Here is a 22,999-nt window from a genome sequence, read left to right as displayed (position 1 = left end):
AGGAGGAGGCGCGGACTGGTGCCCGACCGTCTCCCTCCCCCCCCCACCCTCGCCAAACATCAGCGGGTGGCGAGAGCGAACGGGGCACACGGGGCAGCTCACACTAGGTGGCCGAGGCTACACACAGTAGGATATAGACCAAAACCACAGTTCGGGTGCATTCGGAGGTGAGGAGAGAGAGCCCTGGACCGGGTGGCACTAACCTCCCCCATGCCCCCCAGGCCCCCAAGTGCAACTGATGGTCCTGCCCTAAACAAAATGTCAGGGATAGGCCCACATGAAGCAGAGCGCTGCGACCTACCTGTGGGTCTGGAGTAGACCGAGTTGGACCACCCATGCATGTGTAACAGCGGGACTACTGGCAACACCAGGTCAGAGACGGGGTACGGACACAATCGCGCTGCTCATCCCACTATACTGAGGTACCCTAACCACGTGACGGCCACGCTGTTCTGCGCGTCTTGGACGCAGCGAAAAGCCCTACACCGCGGAGAGTGACCCCGCTAGTGTGGAACCCCAGACATCCAAGACTGTGGTGAACGGCAGACAGGGACGCCCTCTATAAAGTCAGACGGGGCCCACAGAGAGGCGACGCGGTGGAGGGCCGAAGTGGAGGCCGGAACGCCGCAAAGAACACAGACCTCGCCCTCCTCCTTCCCCGGCTGCGGGACCGGGCCAGTATGAGGAAGAAAGACACGATCCTTAAGGCCCCTAAGCATGGAACCACAGATAAGTTTGCAGTAGCGCCTCCCACCAACGTAATGGAGGGATCAGGAGCGAGCTCGGACACAGCCCTTCTGATGGGAGCGATACAAGCTGGAAGATATTCAGGCCTCGCGAGCGGCCCTAGAGGTGAAAATAGGAGAGGTGGGAGTGGAGGTCAACTTCCTACGACAGGATTTCCGAAAACTCAAAGAGAGAGTCACCACGGCAGAAACGAGGCTGAGCGAAGCAGAGGATGTCACACATGCCCTACAGAAAGATGTCAAAGAACTGACGGACTCCCATAAACAACTGCAGTGGAAGGTCAATGATGCGGGAAAACAGGGCGCGACGCAACAACCTCCACTTTGTGGGATTTAGGGAAGGAATCGAAGGGTCCAATACGGCGGAGTTTTTGCACTCATGGCTGATCGAAACGCTGCCCCAAGCAACATTCTCCAACTGCTTCATCATTGAAAGGGCCCACAGAGCACTCATGGCCAAACCTTTGGCTGGGGGACGGCCTAGGCCGATCATCGCGAGGTTCCTCAACTTCGCCGACAGAGACACGATCTTGCGAGAAGCCAGGAAGCTGGGCAAGATACGAGTCGAAAACTCGCAGATAATGGTCTTCCCGGACTATAGTCAAGAGGTGCAGAAGATGAGGCGCTCCTTTGATACAGTAAAAGCCAAACTTAGAGATCTAAAGATACAATATATGCTCCTCTTCCCAGCTAAACTTAAAGTAATATATAAGGAAAAGACGCACTTCTTCATCCATCCGTATGACGCATGGCAGTGGCTGGAGGAACGCCCACCACCCCGGAGACACGAGGAGGGCGAGTTGAACACGGTGATGGAGGGCCCCTCAACTGGCAACCTCTGGGAGATGGTGAAACCGCAGCGAAGACGCAGACTATGAGCGACGAGGAAGACACAAACGACGCCGTACCCCCACAGAACAGAACCCCTAGGAGGCATCAGGACCCTGCCTCCCCACGTCGAGACAGTATTTGTATTTGTATTTGTATTTGGTAAATTTATAGAGCGTGAATTGTTGCCCGGGGGCGTCCAAGCGCTGAGGAACCGGCAGAGGTGGCCTGAAGGGATGGCTAATCAGAAAAGGAAATTACTGAGGGGGGTGAAATAAGAATGTTTTTAACTGCTTGCGGAATGAGGAGAGGTTGGGGTTAGCTCTGAGATGAAGGGGGAGGGTGTTCCAGGTCTTGGATGCATTGTAGGTGAACGTCCTGCCGCCAGACCTGGTCTTTTTTATTCTTGGGGCCAAGGCCATAAAGGCCTGGCTTGAGCTGAGGTTTCTGCTGGGATGATAGTGGGTGACTAAGTCGCGGGTGATCATAGGACCCGTGTCCCAGAAGGCCTGATGGGCGATACACATGGCCTTGAAGAGGATTCGCTGCCGCACTGGCAGCCAATGCAGGCTGACCAGTCCAGCTCTTACTGATTGCCTGCGAGGAAGCTGGAGAAGTGTGCGAGCCGCACAGCTCTGCACTGTCTGACGTCTGCGTAGGGTGTAGTCTGGAGCGCCGAGATAAAGAACGTTGTTGAGGTCAAGGCGAGACTGTATCAGGGCCTGAATAACTACCTGCTTAGCTTCCAAAGGTAGAATTGGGAGAATGTTTTTTAACATTCTAAGGAGGCCAAAACAGGTAGCCGAGAGTTTTGTGGCCTGGGTGTTGAATGAGAGGGAACAATCTAGCCACACCCCGAGGCTCTTGATGTTATCCTTAGGTGCCGGAGGGGTGCCTAGACAGGGGGGCCATAGTGAATTGAAGAAACTGGGGTCAGAGGGGCCCAGGAGCATCAGCTCCGTTTTGTCTCCATTTAGTTTGAGAGATGATGAAGACATCCATCTCTTTACCTCCACTTGGCACTCTCTGAGTCCGCCTGAGATTGGCGTGCCGACCTCCTGCGCCAATGAGACCACCAGCTGGGTGTCGTCCACGTAAGAAATAATCGTAACCCCAAATGGACGGACGACCTCAGCCAATGGCCTCATATAGACGTTGAAAAGTGCCGGGCTTAAAGAGGAACCCTGTGGAACCCCGCACTTTAATGGTCTACTAGTGGACACTGACTCCCCATCGAAAACTCGAAAGGATCGGTCCTTCAGAAAAGATTTGAGCCAAAGCCAGGCCTTATCCTTGATTCCGACATTAGACAGATGGTTCAGCAAGATGTCGTGGCTGACCGTGTCGAATGCCACACTGAGATCAAGGAGGATCACTGCCACTGATCCTCCTTGATCCAGGATTTTTCTGGATTCCTCGGTGACCATGAGAAGGGCGGATTCGGTTCCGTGTTTGGGTCTGAAACTCGTCTGGGTGGGGTCTAATAGTTGGTTATTTTCTAAGAAATTTATCAAGTGGAGATTGATAAATCTTTCCAGGATTTTACTCACCCAGGGGAGTAGAGAGATGGGCCGATAGTTTCCAAAGTCGGAGGGGTCCAGGTTGGGTTTTTTTTAACAGCGCTCGGACCATGGCCCATTTCTGGAACACAGTCAAGAGTGTTCCTGATTTCGTGCCCTAGCCTCCAAGGAACGCCCCGAGGGAGAGGACGACACAGGAGGTGCTACGACAGGGAGCGAAGAGGAGGAAGATCAGTCACTCCATCCGCTGGTGGCTGCCATCAATGAGCTGGAGAGGGACCCAGCTACAGACAGTGCACCAGTGCAGGGCGAGGGCAAGGACCTCAATACATGAACAAGCAAGCAGCTGGATGGACGAGATATCGGCTAGACCGACTGGTGGCACGCAAGTGGCTCACACGCCTCTCAATTGTTATTTGGTTGTTATTGTATCTTTCCTTTTCTGATCACGAACTACCACATAGAACTGTGGACATTGTGGGAAAGAATCCTTTCTAATTTTTGTTAGGTTGACAAGTTGGGGTAGGTCAGAAGAGGAGAGGGACACCAGGGGAGGGCGACAGACCTTTTCCTGCCAATAAGTCCTATCACAGAGGGAGGTAGATGGTGGGACTGAAGGGGGAGGAAGGTAGGGAGGGGGGAGCGGGGGAAAGTTGGGGCTGTTCATTGCATCTTAATGAAGGGGTTGTAGATATAAGGGGGGGGTTGGGGAGTTGGTGGAGAGGGGGGGGGGGGAATGAGGGCCCGGTGGGGGGGAAAGATCATGTCATGCTAACCGCACACTCAAGTATTCCAGGAGACTCCTTCTCGTAGGGGACCGACTACACTAAGCTGCACGCACGCCAGACTGTCGGGTGAAAATAGGAGAAACCACAGAGACCACAGGGGATTCAGCGTCCTAACATAGAACGTAAATGGGCTTGGCAGTAAGATTAAGAGGGGGTTGGTGAATTCTTACATTAAAAGGCTGAGCCCAGATATAACACTACTGCAGGAAACGCATCTCAAGGGGACTAATTGTGCATTCCTAGCTAGGGGACAGTACAAGGTATTAGCACATGCAGGACACACCACGGGCTCGAGAGGAGTGGCCATAATTGTCAAGAAGACTACACCGTTCTATATAGCTCAAACATGGACAGATATACAGGGGACGTACGTGGGGGTGAAGGGGACATGGAATAGATGTGAGTACATGATACTTTCAGTATGCCCCCCCAAAACTGCAGACCACCACACTTAAGAAAGTAGTAGATATACTCCTAGATACAGCTGACACTATACAGATTCTTGGCGGGGATTTCAATGATGTGATGGACCCAGGACTGGACCGGACGGGAATGGTGTCCAGGGATCAGACCCGGATCCCCCTGTCCCGAATGATTACAAATATGGGACTCACAGATGTGTGGAGGTGGTTACACTCAGATCAGAGGACCTACTCCTTCTTCTCGGGCTCAAGTGTACTCGAGGCTGGATTACATCTTTATGTCCAGGTAAAACTTGGCAATAGACGACATGGCGGAATATAAAGCAAGAGGGATCTCTGATCACTCCCCACTTTTAGCAAGAGTGGGATTGGGTAGAGATCGGAGTAGAGGGTCCTGGAGATTGACGGCATGGGATTTACAAAATGTGAGTGTACTGAAGGGTTTGAGAGCAGACGTGAACGTTTATGTAGCCGACAATGAAGGGACGGTCCACTCCAAAGTAACATTCTGTGAGGCTTTAAAAACGGTAATGCGAGACAGGGCACAAAATAGATTAGCGGCTGAACGGAGAAATCTACATGCTGACACAGTGGCACTGGAAGCGAGCATTCTGGATTTGGAGAGGGAATACCAGACCTCGAAAGAGACGGGGACACTTAGGAGACTGACAGATATGCAGAGACAGTATCGAGAGTTGGTCACGGGAGAGGCCAAAACCCAGGCACTAGCCACGTTGCACCGACTATATGATGTGGGGGATAAGTCGGGCAAATTACTAGCGTGGCTTAGTAAAAAAGAGCGCGCAGCGAGATGGGTGTAGCAAATCAGAGACTCTAAGGGAGAACTGATCAGATCAGATGCTATTATTGCAGAGACATTTGCTGATCACTATGAAAGCTTCTACCGGGCTAGAGATTTAGGGACATGTGAGGAGGCGCTACAATACATGGAAACAATTGAATTACCGACCCTGCCTTCTGAGACCCATCAAGGCCTGGAGGCTGACATCGCTCTAGACGATATCTCCGAGGCTCTGGCTAGGCTCAGACCGGGTAAAACCCCGGGTCCAAACGGGTTCCCGGCTGAATTTTTTAAACGTACGGCGGACCTCCTGACAAGCCATCTGAAGGGACTATTCGAAGGGGCATTACAAGAGGGGAGACTTTCCCCAGACTTGAGTATGACAATAATAATTCCGATACATAAGGAAGGGAAACGCAAGACGATTGTGCGTCATACCGCCCCATCTCCCTCTTGAATACAGAGGCGAAACTCCTGGCAACCATCCTAGCATTGCGACTTTGTGCGGTGATATCGGAACTAATACATCTAGACCAAACATGGTTCCTCCCGAATAGGGCCACTAGGTTAAATCTCCCGCACACCCACAATTGGTTGCAAGAAGTATGAGGAAGGGAAGATCCACACTGGTTCCTATCCCTGGACGCCGAGAAAGCTTTCAACGCTGTCCATTGGCCATTTCTTGAGGGTGCCCTGCAGAAGTTAGGTTTCGGTCCCAAATTCCGTAAATGGGTTCAGCTGCTCTATACAGAACCTAGAAGCTAAGGTGAGAGTAAATGGGGCTCTATCGAGGGAATTCCCAGTCCATAGAGGGACCCGAGAGGGCTGCCCGATGTCCCCCTCCTGTTTGCGCTCACGATAGAGGTGCTGGCAGCTAGAGTGCGCCAGAATGGAGCCATTAGGGGATTCAGACGGAGTGAGATTGACTCCGCAGAGGAAAAAATATCGCTCTACGCGGATGACATCCTCCTGTACATTACACGTCCGGAAACCACAATTCTGGAGATGCTTCTGGAATTGGAACGGTATGGCAGACACGCGGGTTACCAGATAAACTGGCACAAGTCAATCCTCTATGATCCTAAGGGGCGGGGAAGCTGGCCGGACCTTCCCGGAAGGTTGTTGACGACAGTGGAGGGGTTTAAATACCTCGGAGTGTATGTCACCCTGGATCGCAAACAGTCCTACCAACGGAACTTAGAACGAATAATATTGAATTTCATAGAGGACGCGACCCGGTGGAGGCAGCTCCCCCTCACTATACTGGGCCGGGCGGCTATGTTCAAGATGATCACATTGTCAACATTTTTATATGCCATACAGAATGAGTACTACCCTCTCCCGAAAAAAGTCCTTGGGAGAATACATGCGGGACTTAGGTCCTTTCTCTGGCTGGGTAAACAATCCAGAGTAGCACTGAGCACACTCCAACGGCATCAATACAGCAGTGGGGTCTCGCTCCCGAATCTGGAGGCATACTATTGGGCAGAACATATGACCCGGATCAATGACTGGCTACATGCGCATGCAGACCACCCCACCTATGCTCTTGAGAGACATAAACTCTCAGCCAGGCCGTTGCTGTACTACCTATATGGGGGTGCTAGATGAGGACAGCTTCTCCCCGCTACGAGTAATACTTTACAACTGTGGAACAAGGCGATGAGCGGCACGGGTTGGGGAAAGAAACCCAGCTGACAGACGCCGATTTGGCACTGCGTGTGGCTCACAGAATTGAATAAGTTAAAAGGCTTCCAGCGGTGGGACGATATTGGTATCTCCACCTTGGACGACATAGTGGCAAGGGGAGACCTGAAATCATCCGCAGCCCTGAGGTCAGATTTCGGGCTGCACCGCACACAGTTTTTCAAATATGCCCAGTTAAGACAGGCCTGGCGAGCGGAAAAGATACAACTGGACGAGTTCCCGGAGTATGCACCTCTAGAGGGTAGGTTGTTACAGGAACAGATACAGGAAAAAGCGGTATCACTCACATATAGAACATTAACAAACAATATGCTAGGCGACCTGGAGAAACTCAGGAGAACATGGGAGACTGAGGTGGGAGACATGGAGGATATTGATTGGGAAATGGTCCTAATGCATCCCAGGGAGGTGGCCATTAAGTCCCGACTGCGACTCATCCAGTTTAATGTGATGCACAGAACATACTATGACAGAGTGAGGCTTCATAAAATGGGACGGACGGACGGAAGACACTAGGTGCCTTAGGTGCAGGGACACGAGAGGAGACTTCTACCACATCATATGGACGTGCCCTACAATTCAAGACTATTGAGGGAACATATTCACAGAGTTAAGCGAGGTGTTGGAGACCCCTATTGGCCCAGAGCCCAAATTGGTCCTTCTAGGCATGACAAATGACGTAGACCTAGCACGTCCACTGCTGATCTTTTTGACTCTGGCGTTGGTGATGGCCAAAAGGGACATAGCTAAGTATTGGGGTGCGCCAGAACCACCAGAATTGGAGGAATGGAGGAGAGGGCTGGACCTTTACATGGCCGCTGAAAGGGTCACTTACAAGGCGAAGGGATGCCCGATGAAGTTCCGTAAGGTCTGGGGCAAATGGAGAAAATATCACGGTCTGGACGGTGGGCTATGAGGGCTACATATTTAGAGGGGAATTAAGAATGTGTCTACGTCAATTATGGAGACATCAAAGGCCGATTACAAGAGACTATTGCACCATTGCACTTTGGACTCCGGACTGCATTGACATGGAACTAACTAGAGATGTATGGGGGGGAGGGTCGAGAATGGGAGAACGGGAAATGTGCGTTGAAGATGACATGATTGTTTTGTTGAGTTACACTTAAATGCAAATAAAAATGTTTTATAAATAAAAAAGCTTGGAGAAATAAAATAAAATAATCTAACCTAGAATGGGTTTTGTGTGGTGCTGAGAAAAAAAGTAAACCCATGGTTGTTTCTCCTAAAAAAGCCCATGTATCGATCAAACCGTGCATCAGGGACCTGTAGACTTTAGGTTTCCGGCCGAAATACCCAACGTCTGGGCGATTGGCGAGTTCACACCCTATGTTGATATTAAAATCGCCACATAGTATAAACGGAGCAGGCCAACTGACCCGCTCAAGATTAAGCCAATTATAAAGTTCGGGATCATCCAGTACCGGCCCATAAACTGAACAAAGAGTGAAAGATTTATTTTGAAAAGTGCCATGAATAATAACCCACCGACCATACTCATCTGCAGAAGAACTAATTATATTCACCAACCCCCGACGGGCAAGAATAGCTACCCCTTTAGTCTTTGCCTCCAGTTTTGTCCAGGAGACCAACTGAAAACCCTCAAACTCAAGGAGTTTATGGCGGCTAGCTTCAATGTGTGTCTCTTGGAGGCAGATAATATCTGCCCGCAAGAGCCGGACATCTTCTTTAACCCTGCGCGTTTCACTGGGTCATTCAACCCACAAATATTAATGGATGCTATCCTAATATTAGCCATCCCAAAAGAGTGGTCGTTCCATAAAAAAAAAAAAAAACAGAAAGCGCCCTCCCGATCAGAACTGTCCTCTTCCCAAAAACATGCCCCATTGTTACCTCAAACCTCCCCCTGCCCTGTAACGAATCCCCAACCCAGAACACCCACCCTACCCAACCCCCCTTACCCACCACTAAGGCAAGAAAGGTCCTCAGACCGTTGCAATGCCTCCCGCGTTCCTGAGTGCCACCTGGTCACCCCCTGACCATATAGACACCAGAAGAGATAGAGGAGCGAAAGAAACAAAAAAAAAAGACAAATCTTAAGACAAAAAACAGACCACGGCAACAATAGAACCTGAACAGGGCCGAGTAAGCCTACCCAGCCAACGCCTAGAGCAACCCCTTCGCCCTCAAGCCACCCAGATCCCAACTCCTCTTCTTACCCTCACAATAAAACCAGAAAAGAAAAACTGAGAGAATTATGGGTTCTAGACAGACAAAATGTTGGCAAAACACAAATTGAAGGAAAAGAAGTAAATAGAACAGGCTATATAAACTTCAGGCCAGGCTGAGGCCCATTAACGATCAGTTAATTCCTTTAAATACCTTTCAGCTTGGACTTCCGAAGAAGATACTAAGTATGGGCGCAGAATCCGTTCGCGAAATTTGCGAATTTTCAGCAATTTCGTAATCCGCGAATCTCACAAAATTGCCAAAAAATTCACGAATTTGCGAGCAGGCAGATTTTTTTTGGGGCCCACAGGAAGCACAGTTAAGGCAGGTGCTCGAGTCGAAGCTAGCTTTGTAACCATTTTAGAATGGCGCCGGCAAGCTGCTAGAGTGCTTGCTGGCGCCATTCTAAAATGGTTACAAAGTTAGCTTCAACTCGGGCACCTGCCTTAACTCTGTAAGTGCTTCCTGTGGGCCAAAAATTAAACCTCAACAGGAAGCACTTACAGATATAAATAAAGCAGGTACCCGAGTTGAAGCTCAAATTCAGTAACGTTTTAATCAGCCCAAAACATTAGTGAGCACGGTCGAGGCTGGGCAAGTGTGCTTTAACCCCATATCTGCAGTCGAACATTAGCTGTACTACCCGCGGGAGGTCTTTGCATCCCAGAGTTTCTCGAGCGCAATCCCCGTTCCTGTGACCAGGAGGCTGCTTTCTCCTCACCTGATGCCCTGCTCGCTCTCTGACCCTTTATACACAAGAGGCATGTGAACACGCATAGAAGCCCCGCACCATACACTAGCGGTATCAAACGTCTTCCTGCCTATTCCCAACTATAATGGACAGCTCACTCAAGGGACCTCGGCACCTTTTGGCGCTGTGGCAAAGTTACAGGCACACATGGTCAGTGGAGACAAATCTTCTGGCCCTACGCAGCTGCAGTGTAGGAAAAGCACTATCATTTACCCAACGAGGTAGCACTTACTGGATTAGCCAGTAGAGAGTACTCCAGTTGAGTAGAGGTATTGCACAAAACGGTGGCATCTTCGTGGATAACTATGCAGGGCAGGATTCATTCTGGCACGAGGCTCCTGTCACAAAAATTAAACCTCAACAGGAAGCACTTACAGATATAAATAAAGCAGGTGCCCGAGTTGAAGCTCAAATTCAGTAACGTTTTAATCAGCCCAAAAGCATTAGTGAGCACGTTCGAGGCTGGGCAAGTGTGCTTTAACCCCATATCTGCCGTCGAGAATTAGCTGTAATACCCGAGGGAGGTCTTTGCATCCCTGAGTTTCTCAAGCGCAAACCCTGTTCCTGTGACCAGGAGGCTGCTTTCTCCTCACCTGCTCGCTCTCTGACCCTTTATACACAAGAGGCATGTTGACACGCATAGAAGCCCCGCACCACACACTAGCGGTTTCAAACGTCTTCCCGCCCTTTCCCAACTATGACGGACAGCTCACTCAAGGGACCTCGGCGCCTTTTGGCGCGGTGGCAAAGTTACAGGCACACATGGTCAGTGGAGACAAATCTTCTGGCCCTTTACGCAGCTGCAGTGTAGGAAAAGCACTATACATTTACCCAACGAGGTAGCACTTACTGATTAGTCAGTAGAAAGTACTCCAGTTGAGTAGATGGAATTCGCAAAAAAATCCATGGACTTTCTTGCGATTTCGCGCGAATTTGCGGACCGCAGATCCGCAAAATTCGCCCATACTTAGAAAATACTTGGATCTTCCCTTGATGTATAACCTTCAGCCTTGCTGTATAACCTTCAGCCTTGCTGGATTCATCAAATAAACCTCACATCCTTTTTTTTTAAAAGCGGTGATCAGCTGGCGAAGCCGCCACCTCCTTTCTACTGTTGTGTGGCAGAAATCGGGCCGCACAAAAAAAGTTTGGCCTTCAGCAGATTTCCTAGCGTCCGGTCTTGCCTTTTCAAAAATAGCTTGTCTCAACAGAAAGTTGCCCCAAAAATTAAAATAGCACAGGTTTAACTTCAGGGCCTGAAATTTTTTTCATCATTAAAGGGAATCGATGAACTCTCTGGATCTCGGTTTCCCAGCACCAATGAGCAAGCTCCGGAAATGCTGACTTGAATAGGCTCAGTACATACCCTCTGATATCATTCCCCTCAGCCTTTTTCTCAATCCCTAGCAGGCGTAAATTGTTCCTACGCAGCCGGTTTTCGAAGTCCTCCAATTTCCACAATATATCGGTGAACCTTTCATCATTAGCTGTAGTCTTTAATTCTACATTTTCTAGACCAGCTTCTTATCCAACGATTCATTCCTCCAGGGCGGCTGTCCTGGCTATGACCTCTGCATAGACTTTAGTACTTTTACGAATGGCCCCTTTTATTTTCTTTGTTGCCAGCTGTGCTCTTTTATGCTCCTGTCGTGCTTCGCTTTGTATAGATTTAAGCATAGCATAGATCAGGATATTTGATGGAGGTAAGTTAGTTTTACTGCCGGGCCCCCCAGATCATCTTCCTGCCCTCTGAGCCCTCCTGTGCCAGCTAAACTAGTCGTGGCTATTGAATATTCCCACTGTAGATTATTACTGATCTCAGAGCAGTTACTCTCCCGTCGTCCTAGGCTAGCAGAAGGTATCCTCCTAGCTTTATTATGCAGATGTGTAGCCCTTCTTAAAGTATCTGCAGTGGTTGGTGGACTCCCACTGTCTTCGCCCAAGATATCCTCCAAATTTTCAGAGTCAGTGGTGCAGTCTATGTCTGATTCCTCAGCCAGAGAAAAAAAACGATCACCATCTTGTATATCTGGTATACTGCCAGTACCAGATCCCATATCTGGCCTGCCTCCTACCGGAGTTTGGAAAACAGAAGTAATATCAGAGTCGGTATCCGCACCACATACTTGTTTCTCTGAGTCCCCTTCAGCCCCTCCTATGTCAGTGTGTACTACTGAAGAAGCCTCAGGAGTTTAGATAGTTACAATGTTGCCGGGACCATCAGTCACAGGTTTATTAACAACCACGTTGGCAATTTTACCCTAAAAAAAATGTTTACCCTGGTCATTATCCTGCTCAGGCACGCTAATAGCGTTAGTAGTGCAGACAACGTTCATTGTGCTAAGAGGGAGTTTTGCCACCACTTTTGTAACTGTAGGCTTACCAGAGAACATCCCCGGGACGGTAAGTGTCTTTCCACGCCCAGAACCATCTAGGGATTGAGAGGCGCTCCGCAACTGTCCCTCATTTCCGCGCGCTGGCTCTTCGTTTATTAAACAAGGGGACTGCGTTTTCTCTGCACCTTTCACTCCAATCAAGCTCAGTGGTGCAGTCTATGTCTGATTCCTCAGCCAGAGAAAAAAAACTATCACCATCTTGTATATCTGGTATACTGCCAGTACCAGATCCCATATCTGGCCGGCCTCCTACCGGAGTTTGGAAAACCGAAGTAATATCAGAGTGGGTATCCGCACCACATACTTGTTTCTCCAAGTCCCCTTCAGCCCCTCCTATGTCAGTGTGTACTACCGAAGAAGCCTCAGGAGTTGAGATAGTTACAATTTTGCCGGGACCATCAGTCACAGGGACCATCTTGCCCCCACCTCCCTTTTGCTATTTGGTGAGTTATAGAAATTGATCAGGCTCATTGTATTGTTCCCCTCCTTAAGTGTGATGGCCTGAAGGCCCTGACTAAAAAAAGGATGGGTTCGTACCTGGCAATCCACTGTCAGGGAAATATAAATAACCGAACCTCCTCTGGCTCTGCCACTAGTTGACGGGGAGGCAGGAACAAAATAAGCTTTAAAACCCTCCAGAAAAAAATTGCAGTCCAGGTTTCTTGGAGGCAGATTACTAAGAATTGCCTAGCAAACTGTTCCCATATAGGATCCTTGAACTTGTCTACTAAGCCTGCTATGTTCCATGATAGAACATTATTGTCCGAAACATGGAGTGTCATCTCTCTTTGTGTTGGTGGAAGGTGAACCATCTGCAATGACTGTATCTCATTTGCCGGTGTTGAGTTAACCCTCTGTTGGTGCGTTGGCTCTGCTACGGTCTCGGTAGGGATATCCAGTCAATACATTCCTCCAACCCCGATAGCATAGAGAATCTATTAGCTAATGCTAGGGTAGGAGGCACGACAGGAGCAAAATGAGGCCCCCATGAGTGACTTATACTATAAGGTGGTTGGGGAAACCCTTGGTTCCTGCCTACAGAGTTTTTATAGGACCATCTGGCTCGAGAATAATCCCTGTCATTATTCCCTGTTATATACTCTTGAGGATCAGCTCTATAAAAGAAACCCATTGGAAGTGCCTGTATTATGGAACCATAGTGTGATGGACCGACATGAATATCCCCTGACAGGATTCTTTCGGCTATAGAGGACCTGTTGAAGTTCACAATAACGCAGTCACCCCCTCCCGGCTTTCTAGAACTGCCTATCCAATCCACTCGGCGTACCATATTAATGCTACGTTCCACACCAGGACCCATGGAGGTATTGGTTGATAACAAGTGGAGTACCTTGTTCTTTAACTTGTTATAATCCTCATTTATACCTGGGGGAAGAGGCGGGACGTTCCCCAAGACCACTATATAAGGAGTGGATTCTGGGTGAAGATTTATAATAGGAGGGCGGTGGCAGACCTCCCCTGGCAGCACCACGGGGCCATCCAGCTGACCTGCAGAAGGTTGGAGGTCCCGCCTGTGCAGGGAAACTGCAGGTGGCCTGCTGAGAGTCTGACCACCTTTAAACCGTCTACCTCCCCTTGAGCTAAATGCGCGGCATGACGCTGTGCAGGTTGCTGGTCTCCATGAGATTTGGTAGGGTTTTTAGGTAGGCCCGGGTCAGATTTGGCGACTGATTCTGGTTCTGGAATCTCTCTTGTACCCCTGCAATTTACGAAGGCATCGGTTTGGGCCCCCTATGCAAGACTTTTCTCGATTGCTGTCAACCTCTCCAGAATAGGACTCAGTTTGGTATCCAACAGAGTAGTCATCATATCTTTAAAGGCCTTGGTAACCATTGCGTCTAGGTTTGTGATTTCTGACTTGTGCGCCAAAGACTTGGTGGAAGGCTTAGTGGCCGGGGTAAGTTTTGTCCTTTTGCTTTACTCCCTGTGTTTTGAAGTTTCTGTTTTGTGCTCCCCCCCGATGTTAGACCCCCCCTGGGTGGTGGGTTGGCTATTCTGGAAGACCGAATGGGTGGTCATAAGGTTCTGTGTGTTAATACTATCCTTCCCTTTTAGGGGAGCAATACTTTCTCTTCTTTCAATTATTATAACCGAGGAGAGGGATCTATGTGGGGTCTGGGAAGGGGCCGGAGAGGCAGCTTCATATGCAAGTGGTAACCCTTCGGTAATAGAGGACACTACAGATGGCCCCTGGCAGCTGTCGGAGCAGGCAGGTGGAGATTCAACCAGAGGCACACTAGGTCTAAGTATAGGTGGGTGCAAACAGTTAAAGGGTGATCTGGAAAGACACCTGTTCACTAATTCTATCTCTTTGTTGATAATGGCAGCTGCTCTCTTCAGAAAGGAGTACATTGTGGTAACAGTGGAAGAGGAACTAAGCACTGATTTAGCCCCAACAGACCCCATCTGAGCCTTTCGCCTCCCCATAGCTTTAAATGGCGTTAGTGGTACCGATACATACAAATATAAAAGTGAATAAAATTAATTTAAACAGTGTATATACAAGTACAGTAGGAACAAGGGGATACCTCTTGCTCGTGGTATATGTCCAGTACTAGTCCAGAGAAGCTTCCTCCCTATCAAGGGTTTCAAATACCAGTGCTATATTAAGTGTCCATACAGAGTCTGTATGATAGGTGTAGGTGCAAGCCTACCTCCTTCCACAGGTGCAAGGTCTTGATGGCTGGCTATCCGGGTATCAGCAAGCAGGTTGGCCCACAGCTCAAGAAACAACGGCCAAGAGAAATGGCCCAACCTGGCCTCTGCCGGTCTCAGACGGTCTCGGACGGGCACAAGCACGGCCCCGGGTGCATCCCGTGCTGCTGGAGGTCCACTGTGATTTTATTGCGCCCTCCAGCACGGTCACGTAAGTGCAAAGGCCTCTGGGGGATGTGGTCTTGTTGGGCCGTTCCCCTCATGGCCGGGAAAGAAGAAGTCAAGCCGTTCCCCTCATGGCCGGGAAAGAAGAAGTCAAGCCAGGAAAGAAGAAGTTAAGCCATTCCCCTGATAGCCGGGAAAGAAGAAGTCAAGCCGTTCCCCTCACGGCGGTAGCGGAGGCTATGCAGCAATGGATCCAGTCAGGTAGGTCCAGAAAAGCGTCCACCGCTGCGGGAGGGCCGCTGTGATGTTATCGCGCCCTCCCGCGTGGTGACATAAGTGCAAGGGCCTCTTGGGCGATGTGGTCTCATTGGGCCGTTCACTTCACTGCCGGGAAAGAAGAAGTCAAGCCGCTCCCCTCACGGCGGTAGCGGAGGCTATGCAGCAATGGATCCAGTCAGGTAGGTTCAGAAAAGCGTACCATGCGATTGAGTTAATTTGAGATAGCTGTGTGTGTGAGGGGGTTGGGACTCCGTCCAACCAAAGAAGTGAGAGGTCTGAAGTCTGCAGTAACTTCCATTAACGCTGCATGTATCATGAAAGAGTGGCATTTAGCCACTAATAGGCAAATTGTGCTTGTGCACAGCTATTAAAAAAAAGTTCAAAATCAGATGCAACAAAGCCCTTCTGATCAAGGACAACCACCTACCCAAGCTAATAACACCAAGCATGATCTGAACTGCTAAAGGAAATATTGGTTTACAGTGATTGGGATATAGTAAAAAGGTAGAGTAGTTTAGGGAGAATAACCCTTTTCATCAGGGCCATGCTACCCGTCACAGACAAGGGAAGTCAGATCAAGCAGTTAACTTGTTCTTCAATTTTTGTTAGGATTGTGCCATAATTCTCAAGCAAACATATATCCTTGTAGTGGCTGACCCAAATGCCCAGGTACTTTCTGCTAACGAACTATAGAACAATTGACCAACGTCTGATACTAGAGGTGCTTAACGAACTCAGAGGTTAGTGCGCAATGCACTCGTTATTTTTCACTTGCAGGATACAGAATCATAGCGTAGCGCACTGCATTGATTGTTTACTGCACTGTACTGAATTGCAGTGTGACGCATTGCTGCATTCCTTCCTTGAACAGGGCATGCTGGTAGCAAACCGAGTTGCATTATCTTGTGTTGACTCAGTACATGATCTTGACGCTACGCATTGCATTGTTTCACTGTGGTACTGTATAGGAACCCATTGTTAAGTAGTGCAGTATTCCTTGTATTTTGCAAAGTGTGTGAATCTAGTGATATGATGTACCTAACCTGTTGAGAATGGTTAAACGTCCGTGTGACTGTTGGTTAGTAGCGGTGGTTGGGGATTAGGACCGCCCAACCCACTGGAAACAATATTACTCAGTGTATATATGTGGGAGTTGTATTGTGTGGTCATTTCTTATATCTTTTCATATAAAGTATGCTTGTTTTATACAAACTCGTGTGGAGTCCAGTTGTGGTGACATCATTGGGATTGCTGTGGGCGTGGTTGTACATACTGAACACTTGTGCCTTGGAGATAAGCCTGGCTGTTCATGTCAAGCTTCTAAGGGGGTGAGCAGGGCTGTCTTGGATGGCGTCCTTTTTTGGCCTAAAGTGGGAGCGGGGAGGTCCGGGACGCGCACTCGACAACAATGGTGCGCGTGGGAACTCCGGCGTCTAACAGTCCAACACTAAATTAAAATGGCTCCCACACTGTAGTGTAGTTCCTATATCCCTGATAGGCTCTGCATATTGGAATAACATACACTATAGATTTGACATAGGACTGAGGTCAGTATGTCTCTATCGAGTATATTAAACGTAATTACTTGTGTGTGCCAGCTAACTCAGAGGTCACTAGAAACTTCTCGAATGAACAAGAAGGGATTAGTCTTTGACAACCGCATAAACATGACAACTTTGTTTCCTTTAGAATCGAAACAATATCTTCAGAGTCGTGGAAACAATAGATTACAGTTTCACTCAGTCAATCGTGCATGCTTTGTTTCTACAGAGTTGCATAGAAATAGAGAGACGGACGTTTCAATAAAAGTGTTTATTGAACAGTCTTATTTCTCATGCAAGAGATATGAACTGCTACAATCGTAAGACAGAATGCGGAGTATAAAACGTACAGCGTTAGCAGTAAGATAAAATAATGCTGTAATAGCATGGTTTTGTGGCTATTACATATTCATTCAAATACATACATAAATAACATAGGCTGAAATAGTCATCTGATGCTTCTAGAATAATCCTACCCCAGTGTACCTAACCTAAGTGTAGTACGAGGGAAGAAGTAGGTGCTGTTTTAGCTATAGTCTAGTTTTAGTTTTGCCAAGAGTTGCCAAAGTTTCTCTACTTTCTAATCAGCTCCATACCTTAGAATGAGAGAGGTTGGTATCACTTTCCCGGGACTCGATCTCTAACACCCCGAAAGGGGAGTCAGAAACACTTGAGCTGGATTGGAGGATGACAGCTTCTGGTCAGTGCGTCAGTTGGGGACTTGACTTCCTTCGGGACTTGCTGTGGCGAGCTGCGTCGTGCAACTAGGTAGCCGAACTGCATCTTACAGTGGTTTGCCATGGCAAGTGATGGTTTATTTATACCTTGAAGGTGTTTAGGAATGCCAGTATTGATGTACAAGTAGGGCAGAGGAACGTCATGAATGAATCTCTAAGGAATAGATGTTCATGCATAATAAATGAGTTCTTGGAGAAATCAATAACCCAAGCAAGGGCAAGTCCAAAAGGCTTAATAGTCTGGTTTTCCAAGAACTCGTTGTGACGTGGTTAGACGGATGTAGGTGACCATGCTTGTATTTGGTTAGCATGGATAATACCTAAATAAGGGTTGGATTTCTATGCCTAAATATGGGCAATGCGAATTGTGCCTATATAAGGACATAAATCGGGGAAACCTATCTACAGTATCTAAATCGACACACAACACCCACTCCAGTTTCGTATGAACGACATTACTAAATCCTAAACATGTTAAACACATCTAAAATTATATCTACACACGAAGTGCCAAAAACATGTTCTAATATACATTGTAGAAATGCATTAAAACTGTTTGTAAGCAAAACAAATGCATTGGTGCTGTACATTGCAAAGCAATTATTCATTCTAAGCATATGTGTGATATTTGAATGCTAATTGAATGAATCATAAAAATATAAATTTATGAAATGCTTGTAAATACAGAAGGAAAAGGGGCGACTCCATTTCACGTTAGATTACATAAAATTGTCTGTTTTGTGGATAAGGTCACATATTGTCTCTGGAAGTATTCAAAGAATTCTGTTTTCTATGAATAGTTCTACTATAAGCAGATTACTTGTGCCAAAAATGAAAAATACAAATTTGGAGAAAAAAAATGTATCATAGGAAAAAGTTCCAAAGTTAGTACCTTGTTTTTAATAAAGGAAGATCAAATTTATAGTTTCTAAGTGCACTGTGTGCTGAAATCAAAAGTCAGCGTTAGGGCTTGGAGTAAACATGAAATCTTCTATTTCTGTAGACAAAAGGTTGTCTACCGTTGTAGGTGAAAGTTGGAATACCTCATTTAGAAGATTAACAGCACATAAATGTGAACTATCACCTTCATCATTGGTCGCATCAGCAATGTTCGTATCGGATGTTACCTGCGTGCCTGTTTCCTTTCGTACCTCAGCAGTTGCAATTGGCGTCTGTGAGATCTCAATGAATGCCGTCATCAGAATTGGTAGCCGCTGGGTACAACACAGAGCATGCGCCGTTACAGGGTCCAGCAGAGTATCGACATGCGTAGGCATGACTGATGGGAGTGTTAGACAGATGTCTAGCACTCATTCTTCACCGCAAAGCAGGCAGCGTAGAACAGGTAGGATGCAATCTTGCCAGATTGGTCGGAATGACAAAAATCATGTGGTATTTTATTCTAGTAGACAAGGTAAACCCAAAATTTGGACGATGAGCTCACAACACTGCAGAGCTCTTTCCATGGTGAATTGGGTGTCGCTGGTGATTTGACTTGCCATGGCGTAGCAGTAGGAGCAAAAATAGTATCCCTGCAACGGGTCCCAAAAGTAGGGGCAGTCCGCCAAACACAGAGTGCATGATGTTTGGAAATATTCTGAGGACTGCTTGAAAAGGTGCCAACAGTCCTGCACACACGTTCTTAAATACATGTATAATTCTGCTCGTATCAGACATGTTTAGGATACAACCTAACATTTCTGAGAAATGAAAACGGCAGTTTGTAGTCAAAAGGGCATGTATCTCGGCAGAAGTCCTTGTGACTTGTAGATCATAGGTTTCTTTAGCCAAGGTCAGTGGCACAGTTTTTTGCAAAAGATTGACTTTCATTCTGCTTAGAGTATCAATTCGTATAGAAGAGATGTTCAGTGAAGGACATAAAGGCGACTCCGTGGCTGTCTTGGTTTGTGGAAACAATACTTGCATACAGCAAGTGACCCTGAATGTAACTGTCACCAGATATGGTTTACCTGGCAACATGCCACAGCAGCTGTGATCGTTCAGCATGAGGTAACTTCCATTTGAAAGTTGTCTAAAAATTGGATCAATCACTGCAGCTGGTGAGCCTTGCAGGTGACAGGATAAGTTGGTAGTGGAACCATCACGGGCTCCGTGTAAATTAATACCCTGACAAAGGAGAGAACCGCTTAGTGCGTTTTCACAGTTAGTACCGCTAAGAAACACTTCACGCCCCCCCACTCCAACATCCGTGTGTGTATGGTAAATCCCAGGATGTCTTGATGTTTTCTTTACCCAACCTTTCATATTTGCTGTTTTAGGCAATATTGAAAATGGAAAATTGTAACAGGCAGAGTGATTTGATTATATATTATCCACTCAGTGGCTGGTTTCTCTGCTACTGTGAATGGTAATCTTTCCAGTTTTTCAATGCTCAGCACCATGTAGTCTGCACCCCTTTGTGCCAGTTTGATCTGTTTATCAGTGAGATTGAATTCTAAAATCAGTGATGTAGTGTGGATTAAACGCTAAGGCACATAGCCTCCATGTAAGTTTTGTTGCGTCCAGCCCAATAGCATGATAGAACGTATTTGAGACTGACTATGTTGCAACATGACCAAGTCTTGTTCCATGATGTCTATGGCAGAAGACACAATGCTGTCCAATGAATATATCCTGGACGACAGTCATTAACCCATTATCTACTACAGAGAGAGATTTCTCTAAATTAATAAGATCAATTTCTCTTATTCGTTCTGCAGTCTCTGCTTGGGTAATCTTCCACAATTTGTTATAAGCAGCGTAGATACCGGCATATATGAAACGTTTTTGATGCAGTTTTCTTGGTCCTAGCAAGAATTCCCTATGGTCTGCGCCTTCTTTAAGTAAAGATAAGTGTTGTTTTACATCCTCCAGTGTAGCTTTGTGTAGCCAATCAAGGCAATGTTTCCCTACGCTGCACGTTGTTACTACCCCAGGATGCTGTCTTTGGACATATCGTGGGTCTGGCCTAATAATAGTGAAACCCTGTGTTTTGTTCAGGAATCGATCTTGACAGTTGTTTGTGTCTGTGGGTCAGAACAACCAATTTTTCCAATCTTATCTGTTGTGATGCAAAATAGTATGTACATCAACCTCCCCCTGTGTAGTGCTATCACTCTCAGGTGCAGGTGCAGCTATGGATGGATTGTTCAAGTATTTGATCTTGGCTAACCCAAGGCAAGACATCTGTTGGACAGTGTCATTCAAAATAATATTTTGCTCGGGGATGATACAGGCTCTAAACAAAGCTTCTACCCCCTACACTTGCCAATCTTTTGTACCCCAAACAGATTTTGTCTCAATGTTGTCTTTCCAAAAGTCAAAACCTTGTCTAGACAGTTGGGCCTTAAAGGCTGCAGATTACATCTGTTTTGTATTGTTAACATACTTTTCATTCCTATTTTGTTCACATTTTTAAAGTAAAATGATTCTGGATTGAATATATTGAACCCTGAAGAATATGGAAACTTATTCGCAAAAGCTTTTGAGCTACCCTTTAGAGGTGTAGGACAATGTTCCCATTGGTTATACATATATACATTTCTAGGCTTGGCAGATTTGTTTGTGGAAGAAATGATGACATAATGGTTATAACAATACTTTTGTTCATAGTCTGATGAACCTTCTAAATATTTATGATTTGTGAATACTGCTGACATCTCTAGATCGGACATCATGTTATTAACAGTAGCGAAGTCCCAATCATCAGAAAAGGTATTAGATGTAACAAAGTCACTTCATGAAATCTTGAATTAGTGTAGAATCTTCAACAGCTCGGACGGGCCAAAAATGTAATATTCTGTTTTGTTCCAAACTATACCATCTTGTATAGAAACAGCTGTGATGTTCACTTCTGACAAGTCTCTTTGTTCACGACGGGATGATTTGTGTGGCTGGAGAAGTAAGTTCACTTTTTTACTTGCTGTGTCCATTTTAATATATCTTCCATTTATCAGGATACCCAGATTCATTACCAGAGCTAACCAAAGTAGAAGAAAAAATATTCCCAACACAATCCAAAGTTCAGTCCATGGTGAAACCAGATAAGTCTTTTCCAGGCTGATGAAAAAAGTCTGTTGCTTGTTCTTTGAATGTTCTTTTTGCTGGCGTCATTTCAGGTTTGCTGGGATCCTCACAAAATGTATCAAAGTTAATGAAATAGCCAAAGGCAGTTTTACCAATGGTTGGAATTGCATCCGGATTTTTTAGAAATCGCTGGAACCACTTGATCACTTGTCACTTCGTTGTAGACAGGTGTTGCAACCTGTGCTTTAAATATAACTCAGCGGGCTGCACCACCGATGCGTCGGGCAACGTGATGCACAGGTGGTTGTAAATGTCCCCCCTACGTGCATGACTGGCACATGAAACACGATGGGGCAGATTTACAAACCCTTGTGGCACTGGTGCAATACGTTGCGCAACGCACCGGTGATGCAGCCTGCTGAGTGATATTTACAAGCACAGGTAAAGTCACCCTGCATGACTTAACCTGTGCTTGTAAATATTGGCCCTGTTTACGCAACACTGTGCATGTTAGGGGCGTGACATGGGTGTTGCTGTGGGTGTTCCCACGCAACACACATGTGCACTGATGCATTTCCAGATTTACAAGAAATCGCAAATCTGTAAAATGTCAGAATGCTATGCCACCCTAGGGGTGGTGTAGCAAGGTGCAACGAGGAGAAATGTTTTGATTTCTCCTCGCTTTTTTCCTCTTTCAATACGTGCTCCATTCTACAGCACACATTGGAAGAGGAAATCACCTCAATTGATGCCCCTTCCTGCACAAAAACAATCTCCCCATGATGTAGGCATCCTTCTACCATGGCGCAAGTGTGTCTACACAGGCACAAGGCAGCAGTTTGTGCGCCAGCGCAGGGGGACATATTGTTGTAAATATGTTGCATGCCTGTGCTTTGAAACTAACGCCGGGCAGCAAAATTACGTTAGTTTCTTGTAGATCTGCCCTGCAGTTGTACAGGGATTTTGCTCCAAGGTAAAGGTAATTTATGAAGGATTGTCAGACGGTATTGTAAATAAAAGTCACTTAATGGTACAGTAAACTCAGTCATTATTAGAGAGACTGCATTGCCCAGCATTGTTCAGGGAAGCCACCTAGTGTTATGTTTAAATCATTCAGTGCTCAAGGAATGTTATTTAGAGGTAAAGTAAAGTCAGTTACCAATTTAAGTCGCATGTGGATACAGAGAAGTCACTTAGTTTTCCAGAGAAATCACTCAACATGCCAAAAAGTCATTGAGATTTACACTATACCTAATCTCTGTTAAAAGCTGTTTCTCTGAGCTACAGAGAAATTAGCAACGTACAGTCGCTCTACATTTTTTTCTCAACAAAGCTAGTCCGTTAAATGTGGTTATCCTTGATAAGAAAAAATAACTTCTGATTTGACAGAGATTCAATATTATA

This window comes from Lissotriton helveticus, chromosome 5_1 (genome assembly GCF_964261635.1).
Source record: "Lissotriton helveticus chromosome 5_1, aLisHel1.1, whole genome shotgun sequence".
NCBI lineage: Eukaryota > Metazoa > Chordata > Amphibia > Caudata > Salamandridae > Lissotriton > Lissotriton helveticus.
Note: the sequence above shows the minus strand (reverse complement) of the source record.